The following is a 26,039-nucleotide window of genomic DNA, read 5'->3' on the forward strand; positions in this document are numbered from 1 at the left end:
ACATGGACTTGGGCTGGGATTTTCCGGTCCTGTTGTGGGTGGGAGAGCCCCCTTCACCCCCCCACCTTGAGCTTTTACATTACAAGGAGCAGGATTTCCAGCAGGCATTCGTTCTAGGAAAGGATCCCATCTTGGCGTTCACTGCTTGCTGCCTTCACTGCTCAGTCGTGGTGGGCGCAGGATGTTGGGGCGCAGCTGCAGAGCTTGACCCGCTTCTTGGATCAACATGAAGGTTTGTCCTGGTGGTAGCAGCTCCTGTGGTGCTCAGCCAGGTATAACCTTCTAATGTTAGAAACAAAGAGGTTGAAACAGGCCACTCTGATCTAGCCCACTGCTCGTCAGGGTATTGTTCAGGGATTCAGTCTCAGAGCAAAGGCTTTTTGCTGGAAATAAGAAGCACAACAAAATCTGGAAATTGAAACAAAAACAGAAAATGTTGGTACTATCCGTCTCTTCAGGCAGTTCCTTGGGATCGAGGATGACTTTGCCTCTCTGTTATAGCTGGATTGCCTTAGAAGATAGTGGGTATCTTACTCTAATAAGAGATCTGCCTGGAGGCAAAGATCTTTCCTTTAAACTATTTTTATTTATATCAGGACAGAGCTACTGCTCCTCTCGCTCATCCTTCTCTCTCAATCACATCATTATGACATTGCTCCTTATGTATGTTATGACACAGCAGTTTGTAAAGGTGGAGTTATTTAAAATCCCAGAGGGAAACTTTCAACAACTGTCATAACCTATAATTTCAATGAGTATGTTTTGAGTTGCAGCTTTAAATTCAGGAATAAGACCACCAGTTCTCGAGAGGTTTTTATATCAAACTACATGAGATGTTTATTAATTTATAGCAAATTAAACACATACACATGGCTACAAGTTACTACTATCATAACTTTTAACAAGTTCCCAAATTAATCACCACCAAGGCAACAATAACCAATAGACTTAAACAGACACCAAGCAAAGCATTTTCACCTTACGAATTCAAAATGAGGTTCCTTTCAATTTGTTCCTTTGCAGATTGATGTAGGCTTACAGGCTTAGATCTTACAAGCCTCTGACCTACACCCATAAACTCCCCTCAGGTTATACCTAACCTTTCCTTTTGAATGCAAATTGTTATTATATCATCAGGCCCTTTGACCCCTTTCATAGCACCAATTTTATTAGTAATATAAACATTGCTTGGTCTCTGCTAGCTAGGTGTAAGATTTCACCCCCACTCTTTGAATGGTTCATTCAAATGCACCCTTTACCTTACTGTTTACAGCTCAAACTCCTATACATCAAAGCACCCAGACTAGCTGGCTTTAATCCAATTAGCACACACACAGACTAAACCTCTATTTTAAAAAAAATTCCAATAATTATATGCATTAATATCCCCTCATGACAGTGCACATGCTCAGAAGCAACTAGCCCTTTACAGCTTCCACTCCAGTTCAGTGAGCTCTGAGATGACTGGATAAATCCAGTGCGTGATCTGCAGACTCTGCCACATGTGGAACAGCTGGTGCTTGAAGGGTCGGGCAGCTAAGTTGTTTGGAAGTTTGTGCACTTCCTCCGGCACCTCGACTTTGCCTCTGCGTGTCCCTGACTAACTCTTTCGATGTGTTCGGTGCCTTCCTGAATGAGCCTTGTCCATTTGGGTCAGTCGCAGGCTAAGGTCTCCCATGAGCCGATGATACTTTGAGAAGATCCTTAAAGTATTTCCGCTGTTCTCCCGGGACTCTCCTGTGGCGACTGAGTTCGGGAAAGAGCATTTGCTTCAGGAGTCTGGTGTCAGGCATACGAACGTCAAGTCCCACCCGATGGAGCTGGTTTTGAGTGATGTGAAAGGTTGGTACCATATAGCAGATCAGGCAGCATTTGTGAAGGGAACAGAGGGCTCAAGACTTCAGTCCTGGCTGAAAATGTTGTTGCACTTCTCTCCGTGGGCAAGCTATTTCCAACACCTTTGCTTTTATGGTTTGGTTTTAGCCCGCACTCGGCCGGACAGAGCTAAAGAGTTCTGTTCCGTCAAGGATAATCAACTTTTGAAGAACAATAAAGAAGCTGACTATGACAAATGTAGCTGGGTTTTCATAACCAGAATCTCCATATAGTTCCTCTCTCACCCCCTATTTGTAACAGCTCATAAAATAAATGTAATTACAATGCCAGGTTTTCGTTGAAGGCAAAGAGGGTTTGTGCCGTGCATTCATCCTGCTGCTACCACACTGCTGATTAGTGGAGTTTACTGAGCACAAACTGGCTGTTACATTACAACAGTGACCACACTTCAAACAAAAAAGACTTCATCGGCAATAATGTACTTTGAGACTTCCGAGGTTATGAAAGTTGCTATACAAACGCAGGTCTACCTTTCTTTTCTGAGTATTAGTGTTCTGACAAGAACTGACCAATCATTTAGGATGAGCTGGTGTGTTTACCGTGAGGTCATCTTGCTGCCAAGTTTACAACAGCTCCAAGTATAGCAGATACCAGCTTCTTCATGATGTCAGAATATCGCACTTACCTCAATGATTCTGAAAATGTTGAGACTACCTGTTCTGATTTGACATTGGGCAACAAGAGATCCTGCTGTATTTCTAACTCATGAGGCTGATGTTTCAGAAAGAAAGACACATAATTAGCTTTACTGTCCAAAGACATACTGGCTACGTGGATTGGCTATGGTAGTTTGCCCCTTAGTGCCTGTGTGTGTGTGAGGGTGTGCGCTGTGATGTCCAGGGTGTACCCCACCTCGTGGCCATTGCCTGTCGGGATAGACCTCGACTCACTGCCAATTGCACAAATCCGTTCTGGATTAGTGAGTGAGCGGCTCCTCTGATAACCTCGTGGACTGAAGCAGTCTGCTCCCATCCTGCCTACTCCTCTTCATGGCAGTCCGCGGGACTAGGACTGGGAATCGAGGGTTTTCCCTGAAAATGAAAAGCAAAAATGCAGCTCGCGCTGGAAATTTAAACAAAAACAGAAACTGTTTTTAACACACAGCAGGTCAGGCAGCATTCGTGGAGTGAAAAGAGTGCTCAATCCTTTAATCTTGCCTTTTCTCTCTGTGCATGCTGTGCTTTTAACATTCATTTATTTTATGGTTTCTTTATTTTTGTAACATTTTGTTTCAAACGGTGAGTCCTGTTGACAGCTTCTGAAGGATTGGCTTGGAGAAGGGCTTTCTGAAGCTGACAGTGTGTGGGAGCTAAACTGACATCACTGGACATGCAGCTGTTAATCTAAGATGTTCCAGCAATACGGCAGTTCAACTGTGTGTGTGTGTTCATTCAGCTTCCTCAGTCTCACTGATTCTTGTCAAACAGATCCCTCGAGATGTTAAACTTCCTGTTTAAACAACAAACATTCAAAGTGAATCAAAAGCAATGTGCTTGACCCTTTACTGCCCTCTGAAATGGCCCAGCAAGCCACTCAGTTGGGGCAAGTAGGGGTGGGCAATGAATGCTGGCCTTGCCAGCAACACCCACATCCCATGAAAGGATACATTTTTAAAAATGGGGGTTTTAAAATGCAAAAGCGAACAGGATGGTTTATCGGTACAGGATATCAGTGACAAGTACACCTTTCTCAAAGCTCATTCTGAATTGGACTGTCAGTGCTGAAGCTCTTTAATCTGAATTCCTTTACTTTCTGATTCACACACACACTGCCAAAACTTAAAGGTTGCTCAGTAGGTTAAGGTGACCACATGCTACCTTTCACCTCGGATCTGAAAATCATGCTTAGGTTTCCTCTATTGTTCTGTGAATTTAAAGTTGAAAACCCTGTGCTTTGTGAAGTCCGTAGAAACAGGCGTGTGGACTTTTGCCTGCTTATGTCACTTCGCAAGGACATTGTTAATTTGTTTTTTTAAGGCTATTGGAGTCAACAGATTTCTCCCACGTGATTATGACAACCACATTTAGCATTCAATCAAAGAGAAACGGGTGTTAAAATGTATCATACTGTTGTTCAGCTCAGTCCGCTAGCTTAAGCATATGAAGGTAAGGCTTTAGTTAATACGTGCCGGCTAAGAATTACAAGATAGAAAATATTGCATTTTAAGCTTTGAATGAATGTTTTGCAATCCCAGCATGCTAACCTTCATCGCTGTTGACCTCAGCTCATAAAATATGTTATTTTTCTGAGGCTAAATGAAGGTATCAAGTTTGAATATAAATGTAAAAATCTGTACAGATTATGACTATATTACTGAACCCAAAATTATTGTAAAAGTTTGACTCCAATAGACCCCCACTCATAACCAGATTTCAGCTCGAAAAGTTCCCACTTAAGCTGTCCTACGCTTTATGTTGTTAAGACCAATCCTTATCCATTATCGTATCGGCTGGGCCAAATTATTGGATGCCTCACTCTTTAATCATTGGTGTCAAATCTTGTGAAATGTTTCCGATTAGCATTCAGACCCTGGTTTCTTCAGTGGAATGGGGATTGGTGAGGTTGGAGACGATGGAGACAGGACAGAGAGTTAGTGAGGTTATGGTAAAGGTACAGACCCATCCAGAGTGTGTTTGGGGCCTTAAGCACCTGCCGCTCTTAACAGCGGAGCCTTATTTACATACAGGTTGCAGGAGGCTGCCAGCAAACCCTAGCGAACAGTGGGAGGAGATGTGCCAGGCAGTCGGGTGGGGCTGGTATGGGGGCGCTGGGGGTGCAGTTTTGCATAGTTTGGGGTGGGGGGCTGGGGATGGTGGGGTATAGTTGGGTTTGAACATGAACTAGAATGGGCTCCGTGCAATGGACAACCTGATAATGTTTCCAAATGATCAGATTGGGGATAGAGATTCCATGTGGTGCAGGCACACCCACAGTGCTGTTGGGAGGGAGTTCCAGCATTTTGACCCAGCGATATATTTCCAAATCAGGATGGTGAGTGGCTTGAAGGGGAACTTCCAGGTGGTGGTGTTCCCATGTGTCTGCTGCCCTTGTCCTTCTAGATGGTAGTGGTTGTGGGTTTGGAAGGTGCTGTCTAAGAAGCCTTGTTGAATTCTTGCAGTGCATCTTGTATATGGTGCACACAGATGCCACTGTTCATCGGTGGTGGATGTCAATGTATTAGTAATTATATTGTATAGCAATTACATTGGTAAAGACAATTGCTAATGAAAACAGGTGATTGGCATTGGTTCTCCCATCAAAACAGTACAAATAGATACAGCTAGAAAACTCTGGTGTGGGAGATACCAGGAAGTCTGTTACACAGAATAGTTCTCTCAAGAATAAACCAACTTGTGGAAAAAGACTAGCTTTGGATTTATTCTTTCACTACAAGCACTTATTGTGAATAACAGTGGAGAGATTGAATGTTAGTGGATGGGGTGCCAATCAAGCGTCGGCTTTGTCCTTGATGGTGTTCAGCTTCTTGAGTGTGTTTTGGCACAGCAGATGGTAAATGCTGAGATGCTCAGATCCCAGAGGGAAACTTGAAACAGCTGCTGCAACTAGTCTGCAACTTATATTTTATTTTGAGCTACATGCCCTGAATTCAGAAGTAATAAGACTACCGTGACTTCAGAGGTTTTTGGAAAATTAAATTAAACATTTGTTAACAAAAGAAATGATTTCAAGCACATACATGGGTCTACAAATTAATACTATGATAACTCCCAAAACCCCTAATCAATCTGGCCTCCATTCACACTTCTTTCAAAGGTAACAGTAAAAGCAAATAGATTTAAACAGACCCAAAAAAGCAACACACTACCCTGGACAGTCACATTCAAAATGAGTTTCCTCAGCTTTGGTTCCTGTAGACAGCAGCTATATGCAGAGAGGCTGGAGGCTTTTCACACTCGTATTAGATCTTAAAGTGCCTTCCCCCTTACACATAGCCTCATCTCCTTTATGCATGTTTCTCCATTTTTAATGCAAATTCCATTGTTCCCATATATTTTTGCAACTTTTCTCATAATATAAATCTTTTCATGATGCTAATTTTATCAGTAAGCTTTGGGAAAAATAAACACACAGTTTGACTTAGCTTCTTCTGGCTAGGTGTAACAGATTACTATCCCTTTGAAATTCAAACAACTTTAATTTATCTAAAAATGCAAATTTTCCTTGCACCTCACTTTCTAAAACCTCAGCCATGTTTACATATTTAGCATTTCAAACCTAGCCTCTTTGTTGATCACTCAACGCCTCTAGACCAGAAGTCTCCAATTCAAGTAAATCTCTCTCTCTCTCTCTCACACTCTATCCAAATTCCATTATTAACCCACTTTTACAATAAATCACAATAATATTAAGAGAATTATTATATTTTCATGACAAGTGCTGGTAGAGCTGCTGTCATCCAGGCAAGTGGGGAGTATTCCATCACATTCCTGACTTGTGCCTTGTAGATGGTGGACAGGCTTTGGGGAGTCAGGAGATGAGTTACTTGCCACAGGATTCCCAGCCTCTGACCTGCTCTTGTAGCCACAGTATTTATATGGCTAGTCCAGTTCAGTTTCTGGTCAATGGTAATCCTCAGGATTTTGATACTGGGGGATTCAGCGATGGTAATGCCATTGAATGTCAAGAAGCAATGGTTAAATTCTCTTTTATTAAGGATAGTTATTGCCTGGCACTTGTCTGACACGAATGTTGCCACTTGTCAGCCCAAGCCTGGATATTGCCCAGGTCTTGCTGCATTTGGACATGGGCTGCTTCAGTATCTGAGGAGTTGTGAATGGTGCTGAACATTGTACAATCATCAGCGACATCCCCACTTCTGACCTTATGATGGAAGGAAGGTCATTGATGAAGCAGCTGAAGATGGTTGGGCCGAAGACACTACCCTGAGGAACTCCTGCAGTGATGTCCTGGAGCTGAGATGATTGACCTCCAACAACCATCTTTCTTTGTACGAGGTATGACTCCAACCAGTGGAGAGTTTTCCCCCCGATTCCTGTTGACTCCAGTTTTGCTAAGACTCCTTGATGACTCCTTGAAGAGTCAGCCAAATGCTATCTTGATGTCAAGGGCAGTCACTCTCATCTCACACCTGGAGTTCAGCTCTTTTGTCCATGTTTGAAACAAAGCTGTAATGAGCTCAGGAGCTGAATGACCTTGGCAGAACCCAAACTGAGCATCAGGTGAGTATGTTGATGCTAAGCAAGTGCCACTTAATAGCACTGTTGATGACCCCTTCCGTTATTTTACTGATGATGGAGAGTGGACTGATGGGGTAGTAATTGGCCGGGTTGGATTTGACCTGGTTTTTGTGTACAGGACATACCTGGGCAAGTTTCCACATAGCTGGGTAGATGCCAGTGTTGTAGCTGTACTGGAACAGCTTGGCTAGGGGCACAGCAAGTTCTGGAGCACAAGTCTTCAGTGCTATTGCCGAAATATTGTCAGGGCCCATAGCCTTTGCAGTATCCAGTGCCTTCAGCCGTTTGTTGATATCATGTGGAGTGAATTGGATTGTCTAGAGACTGGCATCTGTGATGCTGGGGACCTCCGGAGGAGGCCAAGATGGATCATCCACTCGGCAGTTCTGGCTAAAGATTGTCCTGTCATGAAAATATAATAATTTGCATAATATTATTGTGATTTATTGTAAAGGTAGGTTAATAGCGGGGTTTGGATTGGGTTCTCTGTGTGGATGTGTGAATGGGAAATTTGATTGAATTGGAGACAGCTGGACTGAAGCTTTTGAATTAACAAAGGGAAGCTAGGTTTTAAATGCTAAATACATAAACATGGATGAAGTTTTAGAACGTGGGGTGTGAGGAACATTTACATTTTTAGCTGAATTAGTTTAGTTTGTAAGTGGAAAACAGGTGATGTGATTGTTGGAGTAGAGGAAACATTGCAAAAACCTCTCAGCCTCAGTGGACCTATTACCACTGAATTCCCAGCATGCCTCTCGAAATAAAATACAAATTGCAAAACAGTTGTGGCAGCATTCCAGGTTTCCTTCTGGGATTTGAGTAGCTCGGTATTTATATAACAGTTGCAAATGCTTCAGCATTATCTTTTGCACTGATCATTAAGTTGGGGATATTTGTGGAACCTCCTCCAGTGAGTTGTTTAATTGACCACCACCATTCATGACTGGTGGGACTGCAGCGCTTAGATCTGATCCATTGGTTGTGGAATCGCTTAGCTCTATCACTTGCTGCTTATGCTGTTTGCCATGCAAGTAATCCTGTGTTGTAGCTTCATGAGGTTGACACCTCATTTTTAGGTATGCCTGGTGCTGCTCCTGACATGCCCTCCTGCACTCTTCATTGAACCAGGGCTGATCCCCTGACTTGATGGTAATGGTAGAGTGGGGGATATGCTGGGCCATGAGGTTACAGATTGTGTTTGAGTACAATTCTGCTGCTGCTGATGGCCCACAACACCTCATGGATGCCCAGTCTTGAGTTGCTAGATCTGTTTGAAATCTATCCCATTTAGCATGGTGGTTGTGCCACACATCATGATGGAGGGTATCCTCAATGTGAAGGCAGGACTTCGTCTCCACAATGACTGTGCGGTGGTCACTCCTACCGATACTGTCATGGACAGATGCATCTGCAGCAGGCAGGTTGGTGAGGATGAGGACAAGTGTGTTTTTTCCCTCTTGTTGGTTCCCTCACTACCTGTCACAGACCCAGTCTAGCAGCTATGTCCTTTAGGACTCAGCCAGATAGGTCTGTACTGGTGCTACCCAGCACTCTCGGTGATGAACATTGATGTCCCCCACCCAGTGGTGTTCAACATGGAGGAGCACTGATTCATCAGCTGAGTGAGGGTGGTACATGGTAATCAGCAGGAGGTTTCCTTGCCCATTTTTAAACTGGTGCCATGAGACATCATGGGTTCTGGAATTGATGTTGAGGACTCCCAGGGAAACTCCTTCCTGACTGTATACCACTGTACCACCATCTCTGCTGGGTCTGTCCTGCTGGTGGGACAGGACATACCCAGGGATGGTGATGGTGGTGTCTGGGACATTATCTGTAAGGTATGATTCCGAGAGGATGACTATGTCAGGCTGTTGCTTGACTAGTCTGAGACAGCTCGCCCAATTTTGGCACTAGCCCCCAGATGTTAGTAACGAGGACTTTGCAGAGTCGACAGGGCTGGGATAGCTCTTGCTATTTCCAGTGCCTAGGTCGATGCTGTCCACGATATCTAGCAGTTTGATACAACTGAGTGGCTTGCTAGGCCAATTCAGAGGGCATTTAAGAGTCAACCACATTGCTGTGGGTCTGGAGTCACATGTACCTAAGGATGGCAGCTTTCCTTTCCCAAAGGGATATTAGTGATGGGTTTTTATGACATTCGACACTGGCTTCATGGTCATCGTTAGACTTTTAATTCCAGACTTTTTATTGAACTCAAATTTCACCATCTGCAGTGGTGGGATTCGAACCTGGGTCTCTGGAATACTAGTCAATTGACAATACCACTCTGCCAACGTCTCCCCCAGAGATATTTAAAGCTTAATACGTATCATGTGAAGCGTTGTGTTGATAGGAAGGTGATTTTCCCTTGTCGCATCTGTGGCTGTGCCAAACCTATTGACATTTATCTCATCTATCCATTTGTAATACTCAGTAAGATCACCCCGAGCCACCTTCTGCAGTGTAAACATTCCCAGCTTCTGCAGCATCTTATCACAATCCTGTGCCTACTGCCAGCTATCTATTTAGTTGCCCTTCAAAACACGCTTTCCAATGCACAGATGGCTTTTTTCATAATACTTTGACCAGAATTGTACCCAGAACTGTCAGAACAGCGTTCTCTACAGTATGCGAATCAGCACCTGTTCATTTGCGTATTTAACCTAAGATCCAATTGTACTTCTCCACATAGAGTTGATGCTTGTAGTGATCTATCCACGATTTCTTTCTGCGGTATGTGCAACGCTGGCAAGACTACATGAACTGCCCATTGCTAGTTTGCTTTCTCCTTGAATCGCTGCTCCCAAATCCTGTGACGTGTTCTGTAGAATATTATTATTAAGCTGATACAACCTTAGAACCGTTGAAAAGCTATGGCGCTGAAAGAGGCCATTCAGCCCATTGTGTCTGCGCCAGCCGATAAAGAAAAAAATGAAAACCTAGCTGCCCATTTTAACCCCACCTTCCAGCACCCGGCCCATAGCCCTGCAGGTTACAGCGCCTCAGGTGCAGATCCAGGTACCTTTTAAATGAGTGGGGGGTTTCTGCCTCCACTATCAAACCAAGCAGCGAATTCCAGACACCCAGCACCCTCCGGGTGAAGAAGTTTTTCCTCATGTCCCCTCTAATCCTTCTACCAATCATCTTAATTCTGTGCCCCCTGGTAGTTGACCCCTCAGCTAGGGGAACAGGGCATCTCCGTCTACTCTATCTAGGCTCCTCAATCTTGCACACCTCACTTAGCCACCCCTCAGCCTCCTCTGTTCTAAGGAAAAGAAGCCTAGCCTAGCCTATCCAATCTTTCCTCATTGCTGCAATTTTCAAGCCCTGGCAACATTCTTGTAAATCTCCTCTGCACTCTCTCCAGACCAATTCTGTCCTTCCTGTAATGTGGTGACCAGAACTATACACAAAATTCCAGCTGTGGCCAAATCAGCATTTTATACAGTTCCAGCGTTACATCTCTCCTTTTGTATTCAATCCCTCTCCCGATAAAGGAAAGCATTCCATATGCCTACTTTACCACCTTATCCACCTGTCCTGCCACCTTCAGGGACCTGTGGACTTGCAAACCAAGGTCTATAATTTCCTCTATCCCTCCCAATATCCTCCCGTTTATTGAGTATTCCCTTGCTTTGTTTGCTTTCCCCAAATGCATTACCTCTCACTTTTCAGGGTTGAATTCCATTTGCTACTCTTCCACCCACTCAACCAAACCATGGATATCATTCTGGAGCCAACAGCTACCCTCTTCACTATCAACTACACGGCCAATTTTTGTCTCATCTGTAACCCAGTACATTGTCTCTCATTATGTTTATTGTATCTAATATTTCACAGTCCTCCTCTTTAACTAGAATGTCTGAATCATCCCTCTTAAATGAAGACAGAGACAAAGTACACATTGCGAACCCTGCCCACATCTTCAACATCAATACACACGTTACCATGTACACCTCTGATAGGCCCTACCCTTTTCTTAGTTATTCTCTTGCTCTTAATGTACTGGGAAAACATCTTTGGGTTTTCTTTGATTTTACCTGCCAATATTTTTTCATATCCTCTCTTTGCTTTCCTAATTTTCTTTTCCTTTTGATATTGCCACAGTTTTTATTTTAATCCGTCCCCAATCTCTCAGTTTTGTGGTTTTCTGCGTTTAATGAGTTCGGCAACATGTCAGCCGAACTCCCCACCCTTCTATATCTGTCTGTTTTCAGTCAACAGTCCTTCTCAGCTTTGTGAAAGTTGAGTTTTTGCTTTATTTTAAAATGAGCTTTTGAAATTGGTAACTCAGCCAGAGTTGCTTCATTTGAGATGCCAAATTCATCAGTTAAAGTCTGATATCTTGCTTCAGTTGGCTCTTCCTGACGTTGATTAATGATGCATCAACTTAAAAGGTATGTTCATCTCGTCATGGATCTTTTCAAACGACTGACATTCACAGGATGTGCGTATGTTTCTTCCACACCACCGATTTGGAGAACTGTATAATATCTGCCAAGATCAGCACTAGAACCTGTCCTAAACATCAGATTTGCTCTGTGCAGGTTCCTCCACATCACCATGCCTCTCCTCATTGCTCACAGCAAAACAACCTTGAATTCCAGCTCTTTGGAGAAACGCTGCTCAAGGCTGTGCTGCTGAACTTTCTAAAATTACCCCATTGATTGAGTCGCTCACTGACTTTTATAAAAATTGTCAACTCAGTCGGCCTAAAGCAAGTGCCGGAGATCTCAACTTCTCTCACACCCACCTACAGATTAAACCGTATTGTTACTTAACCCCAGGGTTCTGTTATCACCTCAGTGTCCATGAACATAATACAGTTGTCACTTGGGAAGCTAAAGCTTCAGAACCAATGCAGTCTCCTTAGGCAGGAACACCAACTAATGCTCAACCAAAGTTTCATTCAGTGGCTGCTGACCTTTTCTCTCCAAGTCCAACAGGTAAGTACTCACCCCGTCACCGCTTTGAATTAGCCTCATACAAGGGCAACCACCATTGTCAACAGATTACATTTACATAGCCTTTTAAACATCATAAAACATCTGAAAGGGTTTTTTTTAGAGGCATGAGCTAAGGGACGAAGGGAATAGGTCATGGAAGAAATTGAATATTTTAATATTGATATATTTAAATAGGAAGCCATTCAGGCTTGGAAAGGACGAGGTGATGGGAGTGAAAATTAATGTCCAATGGATGTTCAGTGGCAGAGATTTGAACAGGTTGAAATTTGTGAGGTGCAAAGCTTTGAGACCATGAAAGCGAATTTAGTCTGGAGATGGTAAAGACATGGATAAGTGTTTAAATGGCAGTAGGAGTGAGGTGGAGACAGAGTTTGAGAAGGTGAAATAAGCTACCCTTCAAGCTCAGCTAAGAGTAAACAAGATACCAAGAGTTACACACTATTGGGCCCATCCGAACAAGGATCTGAGGAGAGAGAGACAATGGAACTACGGTATGGTATTGGGCAAGGAGCCAAACAGGAGGGCCTCAGTTTCGCCAGAGTCGGATTGAAGGAGATTCTTGCTCATCCAGAACACTGCTCGCGTGACAGTCGATACATCGATGATGGTTTGGTCATGAAAGCTAAAGGCAGAGAGGTAGGCCTAGTATCTTAAGCATGTATATGGAATGTGCCTCTACCCCCACACCCCACCAGTGTCTATAAATAATATCACAAAGGGGCAATAATAACCAGGAAAACAAAGGGACCAAGGATAGAGCCTTGGTGTACGTGTAGAATTGCAACTGTCTGGTAGCAGAGAAGAAGCTGTTACAAAACTGGGTGTTGGAGTGGACAACAGTTTGAGCAGCCCCATGGAAGTGGACCGCAAGTGGGAGGATATAGTTGTAGCTGATTGTTGAAACCCCACAGAGAAATCAAGATAAGGAGAGGCAGTACACCATGATCAATGGCACAAATACACTGCCCCTAGAAACCTAGAGTCAAGTTATCAACCAAATATCTATTCCATTGAAGGTTTTTAAAAGAAATGGTTTAATATAACATAGAACCCTGTCAGTCTTGAGGGAGCCAAAATAACTATGCAGGGCTTTCTCCCTGCATGAGTTTAATTTCCATCGTATGTCAACTTTAAGAACATTAAGAAGTAGTTTGTTCAGAAAAGGCTTTTTGGTCTAATAATTATGGACAGACAAGAAGTTGCATTTATATAGCACCTATAAAATAGTAAAGCGTACCAGAGTGCTCCACAGGAGCATTATCAAACCATACTTGACACCGAGGCATGTAAGGAGACATTAGGACAAATGGTCAATAGCTTGGAGGAAGAGAGAGGATTTAAGGGGCATCTTAAAGAAGGGTAGAGGGATGGAGATACCTTTATGTGAAATATTCATTTACCTGCACATCTCTAACATTAAACAGTGGCTTGGTGCTGTCCAGTGACACCAACCCTCCTCCTGCAGCTGAGTAGCTGACAATTATTTTATCACCATAGTCTAAATCTGGCTCTATAACCTCCGATCCTGTTCCCACTAGGTATTTTTCAGGAACTTTTCAAAGAAATCAAAATGTCTGTTCCCTCACAGTCTGTTGCACATTTCTAGTGTTGTAGAAAAAAAATCGTTTTGTCTATTCTCTTATTTTAGCTTCAAGTTTGTTCATTTTAAACTTGTGTCTCCCAGTCCTGGGCTGACTGTCTAATATCGTTCACTTAATTATATCTATATTACCTGTTGGTAGCTCCAATAAGAATGAGGTCTATATTATTGAGGAGGTGGGGAAGAACGCGTGACTAATGTGTCCTAGTTTGAGGCCACTTCCTTCAAAGTGTCGTGACCCAATAATTGTTCCTCTCATTTCATCAACAGCTTATCCATTTCCACACAAAAATCAAAATGCTTTCAAAGAATAAGCATAGCAATATCTACAAGTCAAAGTGAAAATGCCTGGAGAGACACGAGGGAGCCAGCAGTGAAATGAGGAAAGAGAGGTTTTGAAGTGTAAATCCTCCATCAGAAATAATAACTCTGCTCAGTAAACCAACGTTCTCTTGTTTTAAAAGAAATTGGCTGGTATCAACTTGACACCTGGCTGACACTCCAGTACTGAGTGCACCCTCTGTTCCTTCAGAGTCTGCTGCACATTTTTAGTGGTACTGTAGAAACAAAATGTTTTGTCTGTTCTCTAATTTAACCACAGGTTTGCACATTCCAAACCTGTACAGAGGCAGAGCTGCACTGTCAGAGGTGCCACTTCTTGGATGAGATGTTAAACTGAGGCCCCCTCTGACTCCTCAGGTAAACGTCAAAGATTCCAAGACACTATTTCAAAGAATGGTAAGGGAGCTCCCCTCAGTATCCTGGACAGTACTTATCCCTTCAGCACGTCACAAATAGGTAACCTGGCCGTTATCACATTACTGGTTGAGGGAGCTGCCTGTGTGCAAATTGGCTGCAACATTTCTTACATTACAATGGTGACCACACTTCAAAGCTATTTTATCGACTGTAAAGGACTTTGGGTGGTTCCGAGATCATGTAAGGTGCATGCGAGGCAGTGCATAACTTAAAACACTGCCGGGTCCTAACTGCTCACTGTTCTAGGATCTGCCTGTGATGCAAAAGTAACCCCCTGGTTCCTTTTCTCACCTGCAGACCATCTTCTTAAATCCCGATCCCCTGTCCCCACCATCCTCACCTCCAGTAACAAATACAAGGGGCCCAAGGACTCCTTTGTCACTAAGATTGAGCCCATCCAATCAGCTGCCTTTGCCATATCCCTCCCTTTGGCCCAGCTGGCCAAACTTCCTTTAATGTTCTCCCCTGCCCATCCCTGAATCTGCGCTTCTCCTAACTCCCCTCATGCTCTCTCTGAGCTCGTCTTATCCATGAAACCCACCATCACCTGTTCCCTTGATGCTAGTCCCACCAAACTGCTGATCACCCAGCTTCCCCTCCCAGCCCTGATGTTAGTCGATATTGTAAATAGTTCTCTCTCTTAAGGTGTTGTCCCTCTCTCCTTTAAATCGACTGTCATCACCCTTCTCCTTAAAAAAAAAACCCTTGACTCCACTGTCCTTGCAAACTACCATCCCATGTCCAACCTCCCTTTAGTCTCCAAAGTCCTTGACCGTGTTATTTCCTCCCACGTCCATTCTCATCTTTCCCAGAGATCCACGTTGGAATCCCTCCAATCAGCTTTCCACCCCACCACAATTACCAGAACAGTTTCTTGTCAAAGTCAAATGACATCTTATTTGTGACTGTGACAAAGGTAAACTTTCCCTCCTTGTCCCTCTCAACCAGTCTGCAGCTTTTGACACATTTGGGCCATACTATCCTCCTACACCTCTCCACTGTCATCCAGCTGGGTGGGACTGCTCTCACCTGTCCCATTCTTATCCATCTAATTGCAGCCAGAGGATCACTTGCAATGGCTTCTCTTCCTGCTCCTGCGCCATTACCTCTAGTGTCCCTCAAAGATTAATCCTCGGTACACTCCCACCAATTTCTCATCTACACGCTGTCCCTTGGTGATGATATCTGAAGGGACGGTGTTAGTTCTCACATGTACGCTGACACTCAGCTCTACCTCACCACCACTCCTTTCAACTCCTCCACTTTTAGTAAATTTATCTGACTGTCTATCTGACATCCAGTACTGGATGAGCAGATATTTCCTCCGATTAAATACTGGGAAGACTGTAGCCACTGTTTCAGTCCCTGCTCCAACTCTGTTCCCTATCTACTGATTCCATCCTTCTTCCGAGCAACAGTCTTATATTAAGCCAGCTTGTTTGCAACCTTTGGTGTCACATTTTATACTGAGATGAACTTCCGACCTAATATTTGTGCCATCACTGAGACCAGCTTCACTGCTGTCTCCGTAGTATCTTTGCAGACTCACTCTGTGTCATGTAGGATGGTGATTGAGTTGGGACTGCTGGTTGGGACAGCTGAAATGATCTTGAGGTGACTTGAATTGATGGGCATTGATTATGAATTTTATATATTAGAATCCACCACCAAGAGGTGCAGGAGAAGAACTGAACATCAGAAACACTGGATTGAAATAGTTTTTCTTTTGGCAGAAGCTAAACTCTTCGAACACCGCTCCCAACCCATCTTCCTCCAACCAAAGCTTTCATCTCTCAATTTTTGCCCTTGTGAAGCCAGAGCCAGCAGCACTGCTGTAAGAGATGGCACGAGATCTGTTTGGAGATGACAGTTCCTCTGCTTTTCAATTCCTTTACTCACAGTAAGGGAGTGCCATCCCTGCACAGTGACTGAGACTGGGGACAGAGCCATGTGGGAGATTGCAAACGGCAGTCCCAGTCCCACTCCAGGACAGCATTGCATGTCAGGGCCCCAGCACACTCTGTCACCACAGCCCATAGGTGAAACTGTTAAGCTCCACACCCCTGCTCACTTGTAACCCACCCTGTTTCCATGCAGCACATGAATCCTGCAGCAACATCTGTCATTCTGACCAGTCACCATGAAGGCAGAATTAATTCCCAAGTTGCTTTGCCTTTAAATTAAACAATGTATAATTTAAATTAAAATTCTCTTTTTAAAAGCAGGAAAAGTCAGAATATATTTTACATATAATTTACAAATGAAGTGTACATCATCTTTAAGTGGAAACAGAATTACCTGGAAAAACTCAGCAGGTCTGGCAGCATCGGCGGAGAAGAAAAGAGTTGACGTTTCGAGTCCTCATGACCTTTCGACAGAACTGTTCTGTCGAAGGGTCATGAGGACTCGAAACGTCAACTCTTTTCTTCTCCACCGATGCTGCCAGACCTGCTGAGTTTTTCCAGGTATTTCTGTTTTTGTTTCGGATTTCCAGCATCCGCAGTTTTTTTGTTTTTATCTTTAAGTGGAATCTCTTCATTGGCAAAGAGCTGAGGCGTCAGTTATTCAAATATTTGTTTATGCAGTGAATAAGAAGCCATGGTGGTTTGTTGGGTTTATAAAGCACAATAGCACACCACACTCTTTCCAGCAAATGAGACCAAGACATTTCACGCAAAAAATGTTGCTGTTTACACCCCTGTGAAAATGTACATGATGCTTTGTCAAAACACAACAGCCCCTGTTAGTTCTGAGGAGCTTTGGTAGGTGCAGGGGGTTGTGATAGTGCAGAGGCTTTGGTGCTTATTGGCAAAGTACTGCACAGCTAGGCCAGATGGTCAGTGTTTTCACACAGGCACCAAGCCAGTTAATTTAACAGAGAGTTTGTATCACCAGAAATGTTGGGGCAACTGAAGTCAGATGTTGGGTACAGGCTGGATTTGAAAGCTGCTCGCTTATTTTTTTGGGAGAGTTCCGATTGACAACTGAGGCAGTACACATCATTGAGCCCTAAGCAGGTGTTATTTTCATTTCAATTTAGGCACAGAATTGATTTTAAACCAAAAGATGTTTTTTTTTTAAACTTAAAAAGTGTTTTTTTTTGGGATGGTTTGAACAAGTTTTTAATAACAACCTCTATTCACCTTGCCAGGCAGTGTCATCACCCTTCCCTGTAACCTATTGCTGTGTTTCTGGAGCACACTGAGCCTGCTTTATTTTGTTCTTATTTATTTATTAATTTTTTCATCTCCAAAGTTAATGATAACTACTCAAAATTGTGAGCAGGTTGTTAAATAATTTTGGGCATTTGAAGGGAGTATTGACTATTTTCAGAGGTAACAAGAGATAATGTAGCAGATGACACAACCGAATACAATACTGCTTATTAAAGGAACAATTTTAAACATTTAAATGTGAACGGTGTCTTGTGGCATCAGACAATATTAACACGAGGCACCACAAGAAATAACCAAGGACACAGTTTACTTGCTGTAAATCGAATCTTCCTCATTCTTGGTTCCTATCTGACCAACCCCCAGATCAAGCTAACGTGCCTTGAATCTCATTATACTGACAAAAATGTTTTTGAACAGCTGTATAGTGCTGCAGTAAGATTTCAGTCTGCTCTCACTGGCTCTCTATGTCTCACTTCTGCTTACACTAGGCTAAAAAGCAAAAGCCTGTCTCCAAACAAAGCCGTCATGTATAGGGCAGGTTGAGAGGAGGTTGTGGGGAAGATCAGGTTACCTGACACCAAGAACGTAAATTCCTTAAAAGGTTGCGTATCCCAGGTTGATAGACTCTTTGGCTGATGCCATTTTCCATTTGTAATTGGAAGCTGAACTTAATTCAAGAATGAAAACACGAGAACATAAACAACAGGGGCAGGAGTAGGCCTTCGAGCCTGCTCCCTCATTCAGTCAGATTATGGCTGATGTTCTACTTCAATTCTGCCTTCCTGTACTGTTCCCATATTCCTTAAAACTTTTAGTATCTGTGATAAATAATCTACCATTCCAGAGCCGAGGCTGTCTGCTCTAAACCTCAACAGGACTGTTTGACGATACACCCGATACTCAATAAACCCGTTACTCAATATACTCGATACTCAATACACTCTATACTCAATACACCCGATACTCAATACACCCGGCACTCAATATACCCGATACTCAATACACTCTATACTCAATACACCCGATACTCAATAAACCCGTTACTCAATACACTCTATACTCAATACGCCTGATACTCAACACGCCTGATACTCAATACACCCGATACTCAATACACCTGGCACTCAATATACCCGATACTCAATACACTCTATACTCAATATACCCGATACTCAATAAACCTGTTACTCAATATACTCTATACTCAATACACTCTATACTCAATACACCCGATACTCAATACACCTGGCACTCAATATACCCGATACTCAATACACTCTATACTCAATATACCCGATACTCAATAAACCCGTTACTCAATATACTCGATACTCAATACACTCTATACTCAATACACCCGATACTCAATACACCTGGCACTCAATATACCCGATACTCAATACACTCTATACTCAATACGCCTGATACTCAATACGCCTGATACTCAATACACCCGATACTCAATACACCTGGCACTCAATACACCCAATACTCAATACACCTGGCACTCAATACACCCAATGCACAATAAACCTGGCACTCAGTATACCCGATACTCAATACACCTGGCACTCAAAATACCCGATACTTAATATACCCGATACTCAATACACCCGATACTCAATACACCCGATACTCAATACACCCGATACTCAATACACCCGATGCTCAATAAACCCGATGCTCAATAAACCCGATGCTCAATAAACCCGATGCTCAATAAACCCGATGCTCAATACACCCGATGCTCAATACACCCGATGCTCAACACACCCGATGCTCAACACACCCGATAATCAATACACCCGATAATCAATATACCCGAAACTCAATACACCCGATAATCAATATACCCGATACTCGTCACATGTCAATTTGCCAAGTTTGCGGCAGCCCAACAAGATGAGAGAGAACTTTTTAATTAGACAGTTTCTTACTTTATTGTCTGTTCCTGGGAGGGACTGCTGCAGTTCCATTCATTTTAAGTATGACATTTCTAGGCAGATACAGTCGCCATCGTTAACATTAATCCTGCTGTTCACAGGCACTTGTCTACACCATGCGAATGGGACTAAACATTTGTCATTTCCTGAGGCACGAATTACAAAGGTGCCACTTAGAATGTATTAAGGACGCTGGCTATTTTGGGCAGTTTGAGCAGTTGTTTGTGCAATCTCTGTCAAGGAATTAACATGTTACAAACTTGTCAATGGCAAGGTCAAGGGAACAGAGTCAGCTCCTTTAACTTGCGCTCTGACTGGAACTGGAAGTACGAATTCAAATATGCAATAGCTCTACCTCCTCTAGCCCCACAGAGTTTCTGGAACTCCCCCCACAGGCCACTCTGCTAGCTTGTTTAACTCTTTGTTGTTATGAGGAACCCAACACTTTCTGAGGGGTCCTGGTCCCGACACTTTTGGGGATCACAATGTTTATCATGTACAGCCAGCGAACCACGTCAACACCAACTATAAACTGCGTGGTTTGTAAGCACTCCGGTTTTTGGTACTTGCACTCAGTTGCAATTAATTCAATTTCCTTGTCGTGGGTAATATAATCAAATTATAGAGAAGATAATGCAGCCTTGGCACTTTAGACTGAGATGCTCTTGCCCAATAATGCAATGTCAGCTTCTTGAAATATTTTATATCACAAGCACTCCTAAGGTGCTCGGGCTGCATTGTAGGGAAGATTCATCAAATTTGCACAGCATTTATAACCCTCTTCAACATTTCACAATGTCAGAAAGCAGGCTTTCAAACACAGCAGGTTCCCTTGCTGGGATCTCCATGCAGTTATTATAGCAGGCTAAAAGGTTCCACAGAACAGTAGCACGGAAAACGTGGCAGTGCTCTCAGTCCACTTTACCACATTATTAGCCCCGTGCTCTCCACAGAATCACAGTACCAGGCAGTGCAAGGACTGGGTGATTCATAAGGCCCTCTGAATCAATAGTGTTTGCATCTGAGGAAGCTAACATTATATCGATGTGAGTCCCAGCTATTGATACTTGTTGGTTGGTGAGCTAAAAGTGACATTGTTACCCAGTAACAGGCTGCTCTTTATTCCCATACAAAGCCCCTTTAAGGATGCTGCAATAGCAATGCCGTCTTTCTTCTGTTATTTTCCAGTGCAATTTGGATTGACTCCAACCTGAAGAAATTAAAGTACTAATGTAACAATCGCAATGCCAAACAATCCACATACTATATATTGCTGGTGAATGAAAGACCATCTTGTTTTTATTCCAAAAGCTTCAGTGCTTGGTAAGAAATGACTTGAACCTTGTTGATCCCTCCTGTCTGTTGTTGCTTCCTGTGTTGCTGCATGGACAAGATCATAAGGAACAGGAGCAGGAGGAGGCCATTCAGCCCCTCGAGCCTGCTGCGCCATTCAATAAGATCATGGCTGATCTGATTGTGGCCTCAACTTCACTTTCCTGTCTGACCCCCACATAACTGCTGACTCCCTTGTAGATCAAAAATCTGTCTAACTCAGGGTTGAATAGATCCAGTGACCCAGCCTCCACTGCTCTCTGTGGAAGAGACTTCCAAAGACTAACCACCCTCAGAAGAGATTCCTCCTCAGCTCCATCTTAAATGGGAAAGCCCTTGTTTTAAACTGTGCCCCCAGCTGTAGACTGCTCCGACAGAGGAAACATCCTCCCAGCAACGGAGGTAAAAGCAAAATGCCGCGGCTGAAATCTGAAGATCTGAAATCAAAACAGAAAGTGTTGGAAAAACTCAGCCAGTCTGGTTGCATCTGTGGAGAGTGAAACAGAGTTAATGTTTCGAGTCCAATGAGCTCAGTTCCAAAGAAGAGTCATATTGGATTTGAAACATTAACTGTTCCCCTCCCCACAGATGCTGCCAGACTTGCTGAGCTTGGCAAGAATGATCTAATTTCTCTCAGCATCTGCCCTATCAGGGTTGAATCTTGTATGTGTCGATAACATCACTTATCATTCTTCTGAACTCCATTGCGTATAGGTCCAACCTACTCAATCTTTTCTCCAGAGACAACCTCTTCAGAATTAAGCTAGTGAACCCTCTCTGAATGGTTTTCAGTGCAAGTATCTTAAATTGATGTTTTGGGATCTTCCTGCAAGTGGCAGGAGCAGTATTTGCCCAAAAGTTGAACCGTCTCTAGAACGTGTATTCCAAGCTTCAGGTACATGGAAAGATAGATGAGAGACAACTAGAACATAGCTCTCTTGAGTTGTCAATGTCACCATCACATACAATATCTTCATCGACATGATGTTAACTCACATCTTAAGAGATGGACTTGGAATGTCTGATCTGGACATTTCTAAAAGTAGTATAATATCTCAGAATGGTGTAGCCATTTCACCTATCGGGCCTGCACCAGCTCTTAAGAGCAATCGTCAAGGCAACGATGTCAAATTTGGCACCAGTGATGCCAATCAAAGTTAGGAGAGTGTGAACCGCTGCCCTTGGAGGAGTCTACTCTTAGTCTTCCATTCACAGCACGTTTCTTTTCAGTATTGTAGTCTACTGGAGTGAACTTTACAGACCTTTCAATGATATAAAGTGAGAAGGAATTTGAGCTGAAATTAAATAACTTGGAGCCTTTTAAGATCAAAAGCTAATACTGTGGATGCTGAAAGCCTAAAGTAAAAACAGCAAATGCTGGAAATACTCAGTAGTCCCAGCAGGATCTGTTTCTCTGTCCACAGATGCTATCAGACCTGCGGAGTATCTCCAGCATTTTCTGCCTTTTAAGGTTAATTCCCTTTGGCTAAATCCCAAAAAATCCTCTTCATACTCACTCATTGGTATTAGTCCATCAGGGAGGTGAATTACAGGGACACAGTTAAGAGCTTCACCCACACTTGCCTCATAGCCTCCCCTGCATATATCCTCCTGGAAACTTTTACTGCTGTTACATTATTAAAATTAATGTCTGCAGCTATTCAAAGCATAAGCCTCTTGTGTAGCTCTTGTGCTGTAAAGAGTTGCATGTGATCATTTTCAGTTATTTTCACCCCAGATTTACACTGCCAGTTTAGCATTAGTGTGAACAGAATTTTGGGTTTGCACTGATTTCAAGCTCCCTTTATAAGCAGTGTCAGGCCTGATACAGTTCTGGGCAGAGCAGTGTGTCTGTGTCAGGACATTTGTTTTGACATTTGACATTGATAAATTCAATACATTATTGAATCTTTATTTTTATTTATTCATTCATTGGATGCGGCTGTCGCTGGCTAGGCTGACATGTATTGCCCATCCCTGACTGCCCTTGAGAAGTGTTTCAATAAGATCACCTCTCATTCTTTTAAAGTCCAGAGGGTATTGACCCAGTTTAGTCATCCTCCATCATAGGAGAACCCTCCCATTTTGGGCCAATCTAGTAAACCTTCTCTGTACTGCCTCCAATGCAAGTATATCCTTCTTTAAAGGGAGACTAAATCTGCACACGATATTCCAGGTGTGGTCTCACCAAGGCCACCAATGTAGCAGGACTTCTTTATTCTTGTACTCCAAGCCCTTTGTGTTCCTTGTTACGAGTACCCACAAGTCTCCCTGAGCATCAACGTTTACACGTTTCAAACCTTTAAGAAAATACTGTTTTCCTATTACAGGTTGATGTACACTCTGAGTATCAAGCCTTCAGTTCTCTTCTGAGAGGGATCGTTTCCTATTTTGGGATGCATTGGTCAGGTCCATTTTAACAAGCTCATCCTATTACACTTCCCCACATTATGCTCCATCTGCCATCTTGTTGCCCACTCACTTAGCCTGCCTATACCTCTCTGCAGCCTCTCTGTGTCCTCCCCACAGCTTACCTCCCCACCTAGCTTTGTATCATCAGCAAACCTAGATACGTTACTCTCTGTTTACTTCCCTTCTGTGGGAGCATAGACCCAAAGATATTCAGAAAGTGCTTATTGATGAGGACAGTATTTTTTTCAACATCAGCACCCTCTGTTCTTTTGAGAATGGGGCACCATCCCAAGTCCATGATCGCTGCAGATTGGTGGATTGCTGGAGTTATCCAGTCAAAGTTCTGCTTGCCAATTTCCAAATCCTTTAGCACAATCACAAAGCTGGAACTCGACTGCTTCACATTCCTGAAAATTAAACCTTGTCACATGGCTTTTAATCCTGTCAGTTCTCTGGATGATCAACAGAGCCCCTGAACATAAAGGTGGGGAGGAAAGTGTTTCGACGAAGCAGCTTAGGGTGAGACTTCCAGAGGTTGGGCCGATTTAATTATCACTGAATGAGGAGCAGCAGGAAGTGGAGATGCATATCACAGGACTGTAAGACTCTCATACACTTGAGAAAAGATCTTTTTGAGCTGCAGATTAAAGTACAGTACAATGGCCTTTTTAATGCAGATCAGCCATAATCTTCATTCATAAAACTTTACCAGTGAAATGTGCTGAAGATTGTGGAGTTAATCAATTGGGGATTGTTAAACCATATAAATTCACTTTAGATCTAAATCCACATCAGGTAGGGAGCATATCAGAGTTTTCAAAGTGGAGCACAAGTACTCCCTAATAGCCTAAATAATCTGAATTATATTGCTGAGAATAGACATTTTACCAAAGCCTTTCATCTTGCACTCACCAGGACAATTGCAAGAAAACCAATGTCAGGGGAAGTAACAACTGTGTCAACAAAATGCCTTTTTTCAGCAGTACTCAAGCTCTGTCCTACCAAATGACAATCTGAATTATGTTAGTGTGGATTTTTGTTAGCAAAAGAATGCGTGTGAAATTCCTTATGCACAATTCTGCCCTGCTGCTGGTCACCCTTTGCAACAACACAAAACTGGGTGGCAAATAGCAGGAAAAGGATGAGATTTCTGTCCTTTTGGGACAACACACTCTTTGCAGCCTGGTATAAATTTCAGGGCTGGGGTGGATCGTATCAGTGGTATAAGAAGCAAACATCTGACTCAAGCAAGCAGCTCTTCTAAGTCTTCATTTGTGGGACATAGTACACACCATTTCCTAACAGTCAAACATGCAAACTGTTTCTCTGTAAACTGTGAAATTGCCAACTGGTGTATCTAACCCGTCAATGTTATTTAAGAATGTTACGCTCATTTGTAATCGTCACATATATATTGCTAGGGAAAGAGCAATGTCATAGCTGACTTAAAAGGCACAGGATAGACAACACTGCTCACAACTAGCACAGGCAACACCAGCTCCCTTTCAGCTGGGGAAGCAGAGGGATTGGGTGCTGGACTGCTCCATCACCTCCTTGCAAGCTTGTGCAGTAGCTCGTGGAGTGTAGAACGAGTTGGAATGGCACTAAGTGTATCTGAAAATGAGGTGCCAACCTGCTGAAGGTGCAACACATACATCATGATTACATGCATACTAACAGCAGAAGCAGCACACTCTGGATAGAGCTACGCAATACCACAGCCAATGAATCAGCTCAAAGTTCTGCAGCCCTGCCACATCCAGATGTGACTGGTGGTGGACAATTAAACAGCTAATCAGAGGGGAGGGATCCACAAACATTAACCGATCCTTGATGGGGGAGCCCAGCATGTGGGTGCAAAAGTCAAGGCCGAAATGCTTGAAACTACTGTCAGCCAGAAGTGCGGAGCGGACGATCCATCTCAGCCTCCCTCATGAGGCCCGCTCCATCATAGAGACCAGCTTTCAGCTAATTTGGTTCAGTTAATGTGATATTAAGATATGGCTGAGTAGTCTGGATACAGCAAGACCTATGGGCCCGGACAACTCCCAGCTCTGGTACTGCAGGCTTAAGCTCCAGAACTAGCCACACCTCTAGCCTAGCTATCCCAGTACAGATACAACACTGGTATCAGCCTACTCTCAGTCAGCACCAAAGTGATGGCCGGTATTGCTGACTGTGTTATGAAATGCCACTCGCTCGGTAACCTGCTGTCCGATGCTTGGTTTGGGTTCCCCCCAGGACCACTGAGCTCCAGACCTTATCACAGGTAATGCCCAGAACCAAACAATATCTTCGCAATCCTGTGTATTTGTTTTTTAAATTAGTAGCCACTTTAACAAAAAGGATTACGTAAATGATGTCAACAGTCTGTAGTTTGCATTGTGGCACGTTCGGAGTTCAGGAGCTCATCACCCATTCCAGGCAACCAGTATTTTAAGCAGGATGAGAGGAATTAAGATCCGAATGGTAGATTGTGTGTGGTCAAGGTACTTGAGTATCAGAGATTGTGAAGGTTGCTTGGATGAACTTCGGGTTCTGGAAGTGGTTAGCAGATTCTGCTATCTTGAGTCCACAGTAACAATCCGCCTCTTGATCCAGAGCTCGGTACATGTACAGGGAAAACAGCTACCTCCCTGTCGCAGATGCATCTGTGCATGACAGTATTGGTGGGAGTGACCACTGTACAGTCCTTGTGGAGACAAAGTCCCATCTTCACATTGAGAATA

The 26,039-nt window shown here is 43.3% G+C and overlaps 1 protein-coding gene across 5 annotated transcripts in view; it reads left to right on the plus strand.

The window, feature by feature from the left end:
- Nucleotides 1–26,039, plus strand: part of vps8 (VPS8 subunit of CORVET complex) — a 734,009-nt gene that overhangs the window by 645,559 nt on the left and 62,411 nt on the right. The gene's annotated exons all lie outside the window — the stretch shown is intronic.

Source organism: Carcharodon carcharias, chromosome 12 (assembly GCF_017639515.1).
Source record: "Carcharodon carcharias isolate sCarCar2 chromosome 12, sCarCar2.pri, whole genome shotgun sequence".
Lineage (NCBI taxonomy): Eukaryota > Metazoa > Chordata > Chondrichthyes > Lamniformes > Lamnidae > Carcharodon > Carcharodon carcharias.